We start from the raw sequence: 13910 nt of genomic DNA on the forward strand, positions 1-13910 counted from the left end.
TACTTAGGAACAGTTAAAAGAGGAACAAGAAGCAGGGGTTATGAGTTTTTAAAACACAAGATTTATGTGCATTTCATTTGCATTATGTATATATATGTGTGTATATATATATGTGCGCATATATATATATATATATATATATATATATATATATGCAAGGAGAGACATGGCTTTATGTTATCCTGCCGCCATTTATATGGAAAAATATAGGAATGTCTTTAGCCCATTGTCTCTTGCTGGTGCTCATTTTGTTAACATTCTATCGGCATTTTTATTGCCAAGTCTTATTTTCCTTGCACTATAATTTGGCCCCTACTGCCCACTTACTTGCCAAGAGGTCTTAACTTAGAAGTAATTGTTTGGCAATTGAAGCTAAAATAACTTCTCTCCTAACACAATAGCAACAATTAATGAAGTTTTAAAGGTGAATCTACCTGTATCTTAGAAAAGTGATACAAAAGTAAGCCATAGAGGAAGATTGGAGATTTTGAGGTGTACAAATTCATGGAAAGTGCCCAGCATGATGCCAGACAATTAGTAGATGCTTGCCAAACATGGATTGGCAGAATTGGTTGAAGGGGTAGTTGAAGGACTTCAGTACATCAAGCTACCAGGAAGTGTTTATCAAGGGCTAACTTAAGCAGCACTCTACCAGTTAAGCTGGATTGTGGAAGGATGGGAAATGGGACTAAGGTACTTTCTAGAGTCAAGAAAGATTAATCTTACTGCCTGAAGAGGGAGGTGAGGGTTGATGGAGAGAAGAGTGTTTCAGATGGTGGGAGAGGAGACTGGTATGTCTCTCAGGTAAAAGAGTCAAAATAAAAAATTGGGAATCAAGTTTTACAGTGATTGTCAAATTTTTCTGTGCAGTAGAATCTCTGAGTCTAGTGTTAATATTCATATTTTTAAGGCCCATATTCAGAGTCTGACTCCTCAGTCTAGGATGGCGTTCAGGGGTCTTCATGTTAAGTTTTCTACGTGACTGACACAGGTACGATCTGAAAGGCACTGTTAGAGGAACATGAATTTTATAGTGAAGTTGGAAGCTGGATAATTAGTAATAAAAGAATTTGAAAACAACTGACTGGCCTCTAGTTGTAATATGGATTTTTACAACAATATAAAGATCTAAGTAGTAAGGGTGGGTGGGATTTGCAGAAAGAGACTTCATGGCAAAGAGAGTTGAACTGAACAAATGGAATCAGTGCAATTTGAATAGATGGAAAATTAGAACAGTCCTGTGGGAAAGGGCAGTAGGGTATAGACAGCATGAAGAAAACCATTGCATATTAGCAATAGTAATATTGCAAAAATATAAATTTAGGGTATGTATGACTATCTTAATGCTCACAGAAATCCAATGACCTAGATAATAGTATTATCATCTTCTTTTAGAAATGCAGAAACTAACAACTGGATAGATTATATAATTTCTAAGATTTCACAGGTAATGTAAGTGGATCAGAATGGTAGGGTGCATATGGAGGGTATGAATATGTAGAGTGAAACTTAATTGCATAGGATCTTGATGGCTCTGCAGAAGAGACCTTGGGATTTCTTGGGATTTCTTGGCTCTGACACTGTGAGAGAGCCTTAAGCATCTTCACAAGGAACAAAGTTAAAGGCAGAAAACACTTCATAAAGGAAGTATGAGAACATTGAAAAACATTTTCCAGATCTGATTTCTATTTTTATAAAATGTCATTTGGAACTTCCACACTAATTTTATTGACACACATCATTAAAATGATCGCAGTTCTATATTTAAAAAGAACAAAGGTTGAACAATGGTTGCAAAATGGTGGAGGGATGAGGACCTAGCACAGTGTTTGATACTATGAAAAAATTAATAATAGCTGTATTGATTATTTAGTTTTAAGATGTCTGAAAAATATCAGAAATACTTATATTTTAATATACATTTCATGGTAATATGATTTCGCTGTCCTTGTTTAGAAAGGTAGCTATGTAATTGGTGGTTAGTAATAGTAGCATTACACGTTACATATAGGGACAATGGCACTGAATAGCTCCCTATTAATTATTTATGGCTGCCTAATTATAATTCTTGAAGTATGTGCTTAAACTTTAGGCCTCAGTGATTAAACAAACATCTTGAGGTTGCTCCTCTAAAGATCAATAATTCAGTGCCTAATTGGTAGAAGACCATTGCATCAAAAACATTTTTATAAAATGTTTATCTCCAGACTTTTACATAGTTTATTAAATTAAATAGTTTTTATTTAATTTATTTAAAAAAATTTTTTTTTAACGTTTATTTATTTTTGAGACAGAGAGAGACACAGCATGAATGGGGGAGGGGCAGAGAGAGAGGGAGACACAGAATCGGAAGCAGGCTCCAGGCTCTGAGCCATCAGCCCAGAGCCCGACGCGGGGCTCAAACTCGCAGACCGTGAGATCGTGACCTGAGCTGAAGTCAGATGCTTAACCGACTACAAATTGTCCTGTTTTGTGAGGCTGTTGACATTTCATCAACTGTAGATGTTTCAGGAAATATTTTAACATTAATCTTTAAAGAATGATTTATAGGCCATTTTAAGGAATATCATAAATAAGAAGGAGAGTTGTCAACAGCTTTAAATATAAGTGAATAGGTGCCCATTGTTAGGTTGTAAAATCTAATCACCTTTCTGTATATTTACCATTGTTGCAGATACTGTGCTCCAAAAAATGAAATTTAAATATTTTTTTCTGTTTGCTTTCTTTGACCTACAAAGAAACTTAAAGACTTATTTTGTAAAGACGTATTTCTATTTCTTTTTCCAAATGAGTGTTTGAGTTAATAGACTGCAGACCCCTTGAAGCATTCTCCCATCAGTCAGTTGTGTAAACCTTTCCTCTTTCAAGCACTGTTAAGCCAGCTCTTTCTTTTGGTGGGGCTGATCTGCTAGGCTGCATAAATTTGCATCTGGCTTATGTGTTGGAAGAATGCTTTTAAGTGTTTACTTGAATCATACTAGCTTGTCGGTGTGACAAACCATTTTTCTAACTGAATTCATTAGAGAATACCTTTGTTATTCTAAAAGTCATAATATTTTAAGTACTTGCCAAATTTACATGTGAGAGATATGTAAAATTACAGAGCATATGAAAAACATAGTTTCCTCATTTCCTTCAGATTTTTTTCAGTGCTTTATTTTAGACTGCTTGTTGGAGGCTAAGTTCTGTTCTATAAGAAATCTGAATAAAATCATTTTGCCAATTGCTTTTTAACACTACAGAGTAATATTTTCTGACAAATATATATATATATATATATATATATATATATATATATATATATATATATAAATTCTCTGGTTATTCAGAAAGATCAGCTTTCATGTTCATATCTTAATTATACATTTCCTAACAGACCAGGAAACTCTTACTGTCTATCTATTTAATGAACCAGCTTTGAAAGCCACATTTTAAAATGTCTTTATTTCATTAATTTACCAAACTGACTCTGATCATCATCCCCACCACTTAGGTGGAAATTTGTTGTTAATGGAACTTTTTCTACTTAGGATACTTTAGTCAAAGTGGCAATGCTATAGGTGTGTCTTGGTGTTAAAATTCCCAGATTGGGACAGAATACTTCTTAATTGTTTATGTTCTCATTAAAAAAGTAGCCACAATCCTAGAGCTCTGGGTTTCCCATTTTGTTGTTGTTTTAGTGCCTAGTGCAAATACGGCAGGAACAAAACTTGATTAAATCAAATGCTGCTGTGTCTTTGAGCTTTAAAAAGAGAGAGGGGCAAAGAGAGATGCAGAGAGGGAGAGGCGAAGAGGGATAGACATATGTATTCCTGTTCTTGAAGAGTGTGTAATGTGTTTTCAATAGTTGAGAAATAGCAGAAGGCCTTTCCTACATAGTCACTGTGTCCTGTTTAGTATAAATGAATATTTATATATGTAAAGTATGCAACAAAGATTACCATGAAAAAATATATATATATAAAATCGGGGACTGTCTTTTTGAATTACGTGGTATGGAATCAACAATATCAAAATGCATGTGGATTCTTTCTGTACTTTTAAGCATTTGATAATTAATACATATTTTAATTAAAAAAAAGTCAATGAAAACAGTTTTGAAAAATTACAGTATACCTGGAACTGGAATTTGAGCCTGATTTGTCCCCTATCCCATTTATTTTGTATTTTTCTGAAGTGAAAGAAAAAGGAAGTTGAAAAAATTGAATGGACCTGCCTCCATCATAATCTCCCAGGATGATTGTTAACAATCCACATTCCAGATTCTCAGATGATTTTTGGGAAGCCTACAAAACTAAGATAAATAGAACATAAGGAAGTAGGCAATCTAACTCATTGAGAGGTCAGTTAAATTAGTAATTATCACTATGTCAGCATCATTAGAGTTTGTGGATAAATTGAAGATTATGATTTACTTTTTTCCTGGCTATTATAAATTCTCTTTCATCCCTGAGGAATAAATCCAATTCATGCTTGAAACAAAAATCTGCTCTGCAAAGGATATGGTAATCTTGAGAATTAAGAACAAAATTAGATCTTGATTAAGTTTTATGACTTTCAGAATGAAGAAAATATCACCCCTTGATACCTTACTTGTTATTTTAATGAGGTGGTACCTATCTCAGTATCAGAGCATCTCAAAATATTCAGTAGGCTGATGATTAGCATTTGTGTGAAATAATAATTGTGATGTATTTCAAGGTCAATCTAAAAACTTCAGTTTGAATACAGTTGTGTTCTTCACGGTTGAGAACAATATGTGGCTTAAGCAAAATGTTTCTAATTTCTTTTTATCTACTTTATCAAATATACAATTGGGTTGATTAAAATCAAACATAAAATTTAGGGTATGTATATTTTATATATCTAATAATATACACACACACATATAATTATTAAGCTCTATGTTTCTTTTGAAAGGTAGCAGTCCTTGGGCTAAAAGTATGTTATTGAATTTTTCTAGAGATTATTTCTATAATTATTGTGAAAAAGTCAGTTTTCATATCAAAAGCAGGGACTGGGAGTTCTGGATTTGTCCTGAATTTATCACTGGTGATAAAACCTTGTACAAAATTCTTGTTCAGCGTTTCTGTATTTGGAAATTAAGGGAATTAAATGAAAAATTTTTGTAATATTTATTTTGTTAAGTGGGTAAATTTATCTGTTATGTGATTTTCTTAATTTTCTTCCATTTAAAAAATATTTTCTGTTTTTATCTTGAATTGTTTTTATTACTTATTTCTGTCCATTACAGAAAAATCAGTAACAGTGTAAACTATAATTAAAAGTGAAGATGCCTATTAATATCACCACCCAGATATAAATACTGTTAGCAAAATGATCAGTAAGCCTCCAGACTTCTTGGGAGGTACGTGAAATATTATCAGATGGTATCAGACATCATGTTTTATGATTTTTGCTCTTAATATTTTTTGAACATCTTTTGATGACATCTAAAATTTTTCTACAACATAATATCCAAGGGTTGCATAGAATTTCATTGATTTTAATAAATCAATCCTATTTTGACAGACATTATGATTATTTTGTGGATTTTTAGTATCATGAATGAAACTATGTAAAACAATCATGTATTGTCAGATTTGACAGATAGGTAGATAAATGGATAGATATTTGTCACAGTAAAATTTAATGAAATAGTCTATCCTTTCCCTATTATTTGAAATCTTGTCTTTATCATATAGGGAATCTCATCTGTCCTTAGGTCTATGTTTTTACTCTGTAATTTGCCTCATTAATATTTCTCTCTCTCCATCTTTCTCTCTCTCCCTCTCTACATATATGTATGTATGTGTGTGTGTGTGTGTGTGTGTGTGTGTATAGTGTAAGCATAATATTGTTTTAATTATTTTAACCTTAAATATCAAGGCAAATCTCCCCTCATTATGTTTCTATTTATTTATACTTAACCATTATGAGATAGTTACACTTTCATACAATCTTTATATTTTGTCAAGTTAAAAAAAAATGCTGTGCCAGCATTTTGGTTGTAATTGCTTGAAATTTGGTAGAAAATTTAGTTCTCAACGGCAGTGGCTCCTTGTATTGAAAACCATACTATGTCTCACCATTTATACATAGTCTGCTGTGTCCTTCAGTAAAATTATACTTTTCTACATGGAACTCTTGCACATTTCTTGTTAAATTTATTCCCATAGGCTTTACATAATTCTTGCTAAATTAATTCTTAAATACTTTACAGTTTGTATGGTTATGGCAATTAGGATTTTTATATCCAATTATTATTTTTGATTCTTGGCCAAAAGAACAAATGCCATATAACCATCTGAGAAGGGTGTTTTTTATCTTTACCACTCCGAGTACCATTTCCATTGCAATTTATGCATGAAATACCTTTGGTATCGGTAACCTGTTTGAATAGATAGATAGATAGATATTGTGCACTTTTTCAGTTTATTATTCCTAACCAACTTAAACATTTAAAATAATTGTTTTATTTCATTTCAATCTCCAACATAGGATTGACTTACTTGGTCCCATAAAACCAACATGAATTACCATTGAAGGTGCAGTCTTCCATTCCTTTACCCCAATGAGGTTCATAAAATTTAGATTTAAAGCTAAAGTCTCCTTTTAATATATCCCTTTTTTATCTTGCATATTGCAAACCTTGTGAAAATAAGAAACCTTTTTTGGCTGTAAACCAAATCATCATCACATGCTACGTTTAAACTCTGGTATCTATTACTTGATATATGTATGGATGATTTAATTACAGACAGTTGAAGAGGGCATGTTTTATGTTGAGGGCAGATACAACCAGAGAATAAAACAATGTTAACTGACACAGTGTGTGAATATAGCCACAAATACCTTTTTCAGAGTGAAGACTTGTCTGGATTTAATACTAAACCTAATTGACCTTGAATCATACTTGATCGCCAAATATTGAAAACTGTAAAGGTTAGGCTCTCCCATTATGGTAGTCCAAGTTCATAAGTGATTTGACCATCTTAAATACACTGACTTATCAATGTGCTTTCCTGAGAAGTTTTTAGTTTTCATGTTGAATCCTTCAGCTAAGAATAGTTTAGTTGTGCATGAAGTTTGAGATTACTATGTTGAATTTTAGGGAAAACATAGAATACCATATACATTTTAGGGAATTATAGTGTCTCCTTGGTTGAGTTGTAACTTTTGTATTGGTTAAGTCAGAGTGCCTTTAAGAAAAAGCAAAAGCACAGATGGAGGAGGACTTTCTACAAATTAGTCCAGCATTGTCAATAGCATATGGTATTTGGCTGTCACATACATAGATACACACACATACATACATACATAAAATAGAGTATAACTTTTTTTATGTTTAAATAAGAACCTCTAACCTTCATGTTGAATTATTTGATGTTGGTAAATTTAAGTTAGCTGCATTAGTAGATGGGGATATCATATGAAATAGCAATGCCACATACATCAGTTTGAAAAGACTATAAATCCTTGGACAGGAAAATGTGTTTCTTGTAAATAAATATAGGAAAACTAAAGTAAGGGTAGAATTCCATGCTGTTTTGCAAGTGTGTGTGTGTGTGTGTGTGTGTGTGTGTGTGTACACATTAGATGAATGTTTTTAATATTAAAATATTGATGTGTTACACATCAGTGAATTTAGGCTTCTGACTGATGTATCAAGTAAGGTTTGATCTTTTGACAAATGTATTTTGGTTTTGTTTATTTTCATAAAAAATACAGGTACAGTACTAATATAAATAGAAAACTTACTAGCACAATTAAAAGGAATCCAATTCTTAATGGTCTATAGATTTATTGTCCATTCTAAAAGATAATGATCAAATTTATCTTCAAAGATATATTGTAAAAATTTTTATTTTTTAAACTGGACTTTAGTGAGACATGCTTTGATAATCATGATCATCTTTATTCAGCTAGTTTTGGCCAAAAGATTATTGATATTTTAGAGGAAGGGCCTATACTTGCCTATTTTTATAAATAAACTTTTATTGGAATGCACCCATGCCCATTTGGTTAGATATTATCTATACCTGCTGTTGCAATTTATTTGTTTTTAATGTTTATTTTGAGAGAGAGAGAGAGAAAGAGAGAGAGAGAGAAAGAGGGGGAGAGAGAGAGAGAGAGAGAGAGAGAGAGAGAGAGAGAGAGAATCCCAAGCAGGCTCCACACTCAGCGTGGAGCCTGATGTAGAGCTTGATCCCATGATAATGAGATCATGGTCTGTGTGCTCAACCCACTGAGCCACCCAGGTGCCCCTGCTTTTGCATTTTAAATGCAGAGTTGAGTAGTTATAACAGAGACAATATGGCCTACAAAATCCAAAATATTTACACTTTGGTCATCACAGAAAAAATTTTATGACTCCTGTTTCAGAACAATAAGTATGGTATGAGTATAAGTACTCTGGATATAAACCAATAGAAGATGGAGCATGTGAAATTGCATATCTATTGTTCTTGCTTATGTATCTGTTTCAACTTTACTTAAATGAGAGATGATTCAAATTAAATAAGAATGTATTGAAAATGTGACTTAATGAAGAAGTATATTTTTGCTAATTAAGATTATGGAAAGCATAAAAAGGAAAACATCTTGTGGCTCCTGGGTGCTCAGTCAAGTTAAGCGAAAGACTTCTCAGGTCATGATCTCATGTTTCATGAGTTCAAGCCTCATATCTGGCTGTCTGCTGTCAGAACCTCCATCCCCCCCCACCCCTCTCTGCCCCTCCCCGGCCCCTGTGTGTGTGCTCTCTCACGCTCTCAAAAATAAACAATTTATTTAATAAATATATAAATAATTTATTTTTGGGAGCGTGAGAGAGTGAGAGAGCAAGTAATGGGGAGGGACAGGGAAAGAGGGAGAGAGAGAGAAAATCCCAAGCAGACTCAGCACTATCAGTGTAGATCCTGGTGCAGGGATCACACTTAGGAACCAGGAGATCATGATCTGAACTGAAATCAAGAGTTGGATGCTTAACTGACTGAGCCACCCAGGATCCCCAAAATAAATAAACATTTTTTTAAAAAAGGAAAATAACCTTTGTATTAAAATTGGGAGAATTATAGAAAATAATGTGAAGCTTTTTGTTTCATATTAATTATTCTTAGATTTGCTTTTTAATATTGTTTATAAAAAGAAAAGTTATAGTAACTTATGTTCAGGTTTGCTTTGTAGTAAATTGTGAATTTGTATGGCCTAAAAATGTATGGATGCTCCTTGTTAATATATTGATTAATGTAAGAATTAGAATCAAGAAAATCTTTTCTACTCATAGTCCTTAACAGTTTCTCTCTACTGAGAAATGATCCCATAACCCATTAGACTGTGCTTCATGAGGTCAGGACCATGTCTGTTTTTTTTGACTATTTTAACTACTGCCAGATCTAGCTTAAAAAAGGTCTGACTCATGGAAATTACATAAGAAATGAGTTAAGCTAGTGGTAGAATAACATATAATCCCTTTTATTAGTGCTTCTTTCTCTTAAGAAGTTATAGCACAACAAAACCATAGTTTGGTTCAGAAGTGTTTATCATTGCTTACCTTCAGTCTTCAATTTTTATTCAAGAATATTTTGGTTGATTTTCATAATTTGTTCTAGAAGTCATTGTACAGAGCTCTCACAGTGGTCATACAGTTATGTTAAGGGTCTACATATCAGTGCTGGTGACAACAGAGTACTCAGCATTTAAGGAATGGTTCCCAACTTGACATCTTTAGACAGTCCTCATTCCTTTCTGAAGTTTGTGGACTAGAATTTATGGCTAGGATTAAAAAAAGTAAACCTAAGAGCAGAACAAAGCAGGAGTACCAGATTGTACATAAAATGAGGTATAATTGTTGTGACTTAACAGCTAATAAATATGCCGTAATATTTCAGATGTAAGAGTAGTAAGGAAGTCAACAATGAACTAAGCCTACCAGATAAATAAAGTTTAAACCTCAATCCTTGAAAGTCTTTGTTAATGTTGAATGTCTTTGAAATTGGTTGAAATGTATTTAAAGAACAGAATGAGACAATCTGTTTTTTATTGCTTGATTACAACTAAATACATTTGGTAGTTATGTCTCCAACTACAAGAAGAAATAGTTTTCTTTCTTAAAACTTATAAAGGCAGGTTTGCTTATGAAAATTTCTAAGAGTATGTTTTTCTTTGACAGTTTTATAAACATTGGTAGCATTTCATAGTAGTTGAAGATCTGGGCTGTGGAATTTTGGCTTTTCTTATTAGCTATGTAATATGGTCCAAATAATCTAATTCCTTAAATCATCACTTTTCTCATCTATAGAATAGGAATATTGATAGTATCAGCCTCAAAAGAGTATTCTAAAAATTAAATGATTTAATAGACATACAAGGCTTAGTAAAGTTCTTTGCACATAATAAATCTCAATAAATTATATCTATTAATAACATTATATACATACAAATTTAAGTTTGGTTGATGCCACAAGCCCACTGACACATTCATGATTTCAGTTTATGCAGAATGGACACCATATCAAGGGTAATGGTATCTTGAAAAGCACATGGTCATTTGATGGTCAAAGAAGCTATGTGCTAGAAAGGAATCCTAGGGCATTAGGCTAGTATTCAGGAGACCTAAATTCTCAGTACGATTCACCTACACTCTAGTGTGTCATATCAAGTATTTCATTTTATCCCCCCTCTGGACTATAGTTACATTTTTGTGTGTGGTGTGGGGACAGGTGGGGATGAAGGTAATGAAAAAATGACTAGATTGATATAACCTTCCAGTTCTGAACTCCTGAAAATCTTTGAGTAAAAAAAAACCCAGTTTTTTTTTTAAATTCTAAATTCTTAAATTTGCAACCAAAGTTGGAAAGAACTATGAAAAAAAAAAAAAAGACAGCTTTGCTTATTAGGCCAGAAAGAAAGCTGACAAACAGTAGTTGTGTTGTTTATCAGAAAGTGTTCCTCTTTCTAATGGAATATTTTGCAGTTGTTTTGCAGAATAAGCACTTTGCTAATTCTGTAGAGCTTTAGGGGTATAATCCTCTCAAGGTGTTCTGTCTGCAGGAGTCTGCTATGAAATTGTTAGATGCTAATACTTCTAGATGCTAATATTTGTTCATACTTGTGAAAAGAATTTTATTGAGAAGTTAAAATGCAAGTAAGATACAGCTCTACTCTCTTTCTAAAAGTAATTTTCTTTCTGAATCAAATGTGTCTCATCTTAAATGTGTGATAATACCTAGGGGGGGCTATTAAATATATGAGACTAACCAGAGCTTTATGTTCAACAGATAAAGATCCAAGGTTCGTATATGGAAAATGACACCCTTCTTATTGGAAATAGCATAAGATTTCATCTTGGGAAGTGCAGATGCCCTACAACATAGTTTTATAGCTACTATTTGCTTTCTGTGATGGAAAAAATAAAAGAACTGATTGTACAGTTTAGTAAGGCTAGAAGGATAACTGTCTTCTCTGATTCACTTGGAAGCCATTGCCAAGGTCATTCTCAGAGCACGAAAAACTATTAAAATAAAATACAAATGTTCAGAATACACGTCCCTTCCTAAGTTTGATTTAGTGCTTTGCCGAGACAGAAAATTAATTTGTTATCATAGGGTTGCTCAGATCTCAACCACAATAGTTTGGTTTAGAGATGGTCTTTCAACATGCATCATGGCTGTATATATGTATATATACATATATATATATATACGTATATATATACGTATATATATATGTATATATATATATAATTTTATTACATGCTACCAAGGCTATTTCCTAGTTGAAGGTAAATACCTCCAACAATGGTAATACCAGTAGTAACATTTTTATCACATTTGAGGATCTTAAAAGTACGTTAGTATCATCTATTTCATTTGATTCTCCTACCATTCCTGGGAGATAAACAACAAGGTGTTTCTATTTTTTTCCTCCTTATCCTGCCTTCATTCCTCCTTTCTTGTCTTCCACTCTTCTTTTCTGCCTCCCTCTCTTAGTTTTTTCAAAAATAAACTCCAGAGACAGTAATACTTAGCCATATGATTAACTAAATGGTAGAATTTGAACTAGAATCTTGATGTTACAAACTCAGATCTAATATTCTATTTTCTAATTCAGGAAGCAAGTTAATGGAAATGTGATTGAGAGAAAGATTTTTTTTTAATCTTAAAAAAGAGTGATAGAGGTATCGGTGACCATGGATAAAGTACTTGGAACAAACACCAAATACATTCCTTTAAAGAGCCAATAAACCTAATAGTTAATGCAAAAGGAGCAGCTTGGGTTTGCTAAGCATCATTTCATTTTAATGCCTTGGGTAATCTCAAGAAACCACTAAAACCAATGTTCCTTCAGCTTGTCTGTCCCCATGAGATTTGTCTACATTTGAAAGATTGGCACAGTTAATCAAGCATCATGAATCATGGATGTTCCAAGTTACAGCCAACAAATAGACCTCCTACAGACAACCCCCCAAAATCAGTAAATATGACTTGCTCTACCTGTTTTCTGAAGCAGTGTATTACAGCAGTAATTGATTATTTGGAAAGCTTTACTGATCATTGAGATCTAAGGGGGCAAGCTGTGATGAGAAGTTTAGCCATGCTCCTTTTTTGTTCATTTCAGAAAGGCAGATATGCTTTTCCATGGTGCTAGGGCCCATACCAAAACAACAGGGCTTCTGTGCTGGGATAGTCAGGGTACCAACTGTCATAGGATATATGCATTCTTGTAAACTGGTTTCATGGTACATGGTCTGGAAACAGACAGACTGCATTAACATATCAAATACGTGTGAATTTAGGCAGGTTGCTTAATTTCTGAACCTCAATTTCTTCATTTGCACAATGAAGTAAATCTCTTTTTGGAGTTTATTGAAGATGAAATATAATTTCTTTAATGTTTTTAGGATACTTCCTGTGCAAAGATGGCATTCATTAAAAATTGACTTTGATACATATGAATGCTGGCTATCACATTATGTCAAAAGGGACACTATCCCGAAAGAAATTATGTAAAAGAGATGAAACAATGGGCAGCCGGGAAATGAATATTAAGAATTTGAATAGGTTAACATAAGTAATTTTTTTTTCATTTTGTAAAACATATTGCATAAAGATTTGTTTTTTGATAAATTCAATCATAAAAATAAAAATTAGCAAAGCAGAAAGGCATCTTGCAGTTCATCCAACTCAGATCTCTATTTTATGTTGAAAGAGCTGAGTATCAGGTAAATATTCAAGGTTATAAATGATACAAGACAAGGACTCTGACATCTAGAGTCCTTTATATGCCACTCCTCCCTACATACTAGAGGCAGTCAGAGTAATATTTCCTATTTATACAACTCACATAACCTCATGGCCAGGTAGAAGGTGTGGTTATTATTTTTTTTTTAAGTTTTTAAGAACTTCTCTTACTTTTAATGCTTTTATAATTCACTTGGTGGTAAATGATCCTAAAAACAAGTAGCAATGGTTCATTTTATGCTCCATTTTAATGCAAAATCTAATATCAACATTGACTAAAGAGGGGAAAACAACACTGGAAAAGAGCTATAAAAGAAAATATGATCATGGTGTTAGATGCCACTTAAATAATCAAGTGTATTATCTGTTATACCTCGACCTTGCTTTGCTCATTGGATAGATTTCATAGACTTAAATTTTAAATCATAAGGTTTATAGATTTAAAAACAAAAACTACAGAATGACTTGCAGAATTTCATCTTTCCTCACTTTCATTCACTTGAAATTGTTTTTTGTTTCATAAAATTGAGATATTATTTTTAGTTTCTGAATTTTCTTTGGTAATTTCAAACCATCTATTGATAGTCTTTTGCTTTATTTCATTAATATGTCAATCTTTGATGAGACTTACATGTAGCAAAACTCTTTAAATATAGTCAATTCCCCTAA

The 13910-nt window shown here is 32.8% G+C and overlaps 1 protein-coding gene and 1 long non-coding RNA gene across 2 annotated transcripts in view; both read left to right on the forward strand.

Annotated features, from left to right (window-relative positions):
- LOC125934465 (uncharacterized) overlaps window positions 1–13910 on the forward strand; it is a 362030-nt gene that overhangs the window by 78858 nt on the left and 269262 nt on the right. The gene's annotated exons all lie outside the window — the stretch shown is intronic.
- GABRB2 (gamma-aminobutyric acid type A receptor subunit beta2) overlaps window positions 1–13910 on the forward strand; it is a 241516-nt gene that overhangs the window by 9896 nt on the left and 217710 nt on the right. The window lies entirely within an intron of this gene.

The sequence above is a fragment of the Panthera uncia genome (genome assembly GCF_023721935.1).
Source record: "Panthera uncia isolate 11264 chromosome A1 unlocalized genomic scaffold, Puncia_PCG_1.0 HiC_scaffold_17, whole genome shotgun sequence".
Taxonomy (NCBI): Eukaryota; Metazoa; Chordata; class Mammalia; order Carnivora; family Felidae; genus Panthera; species Panthera uncia.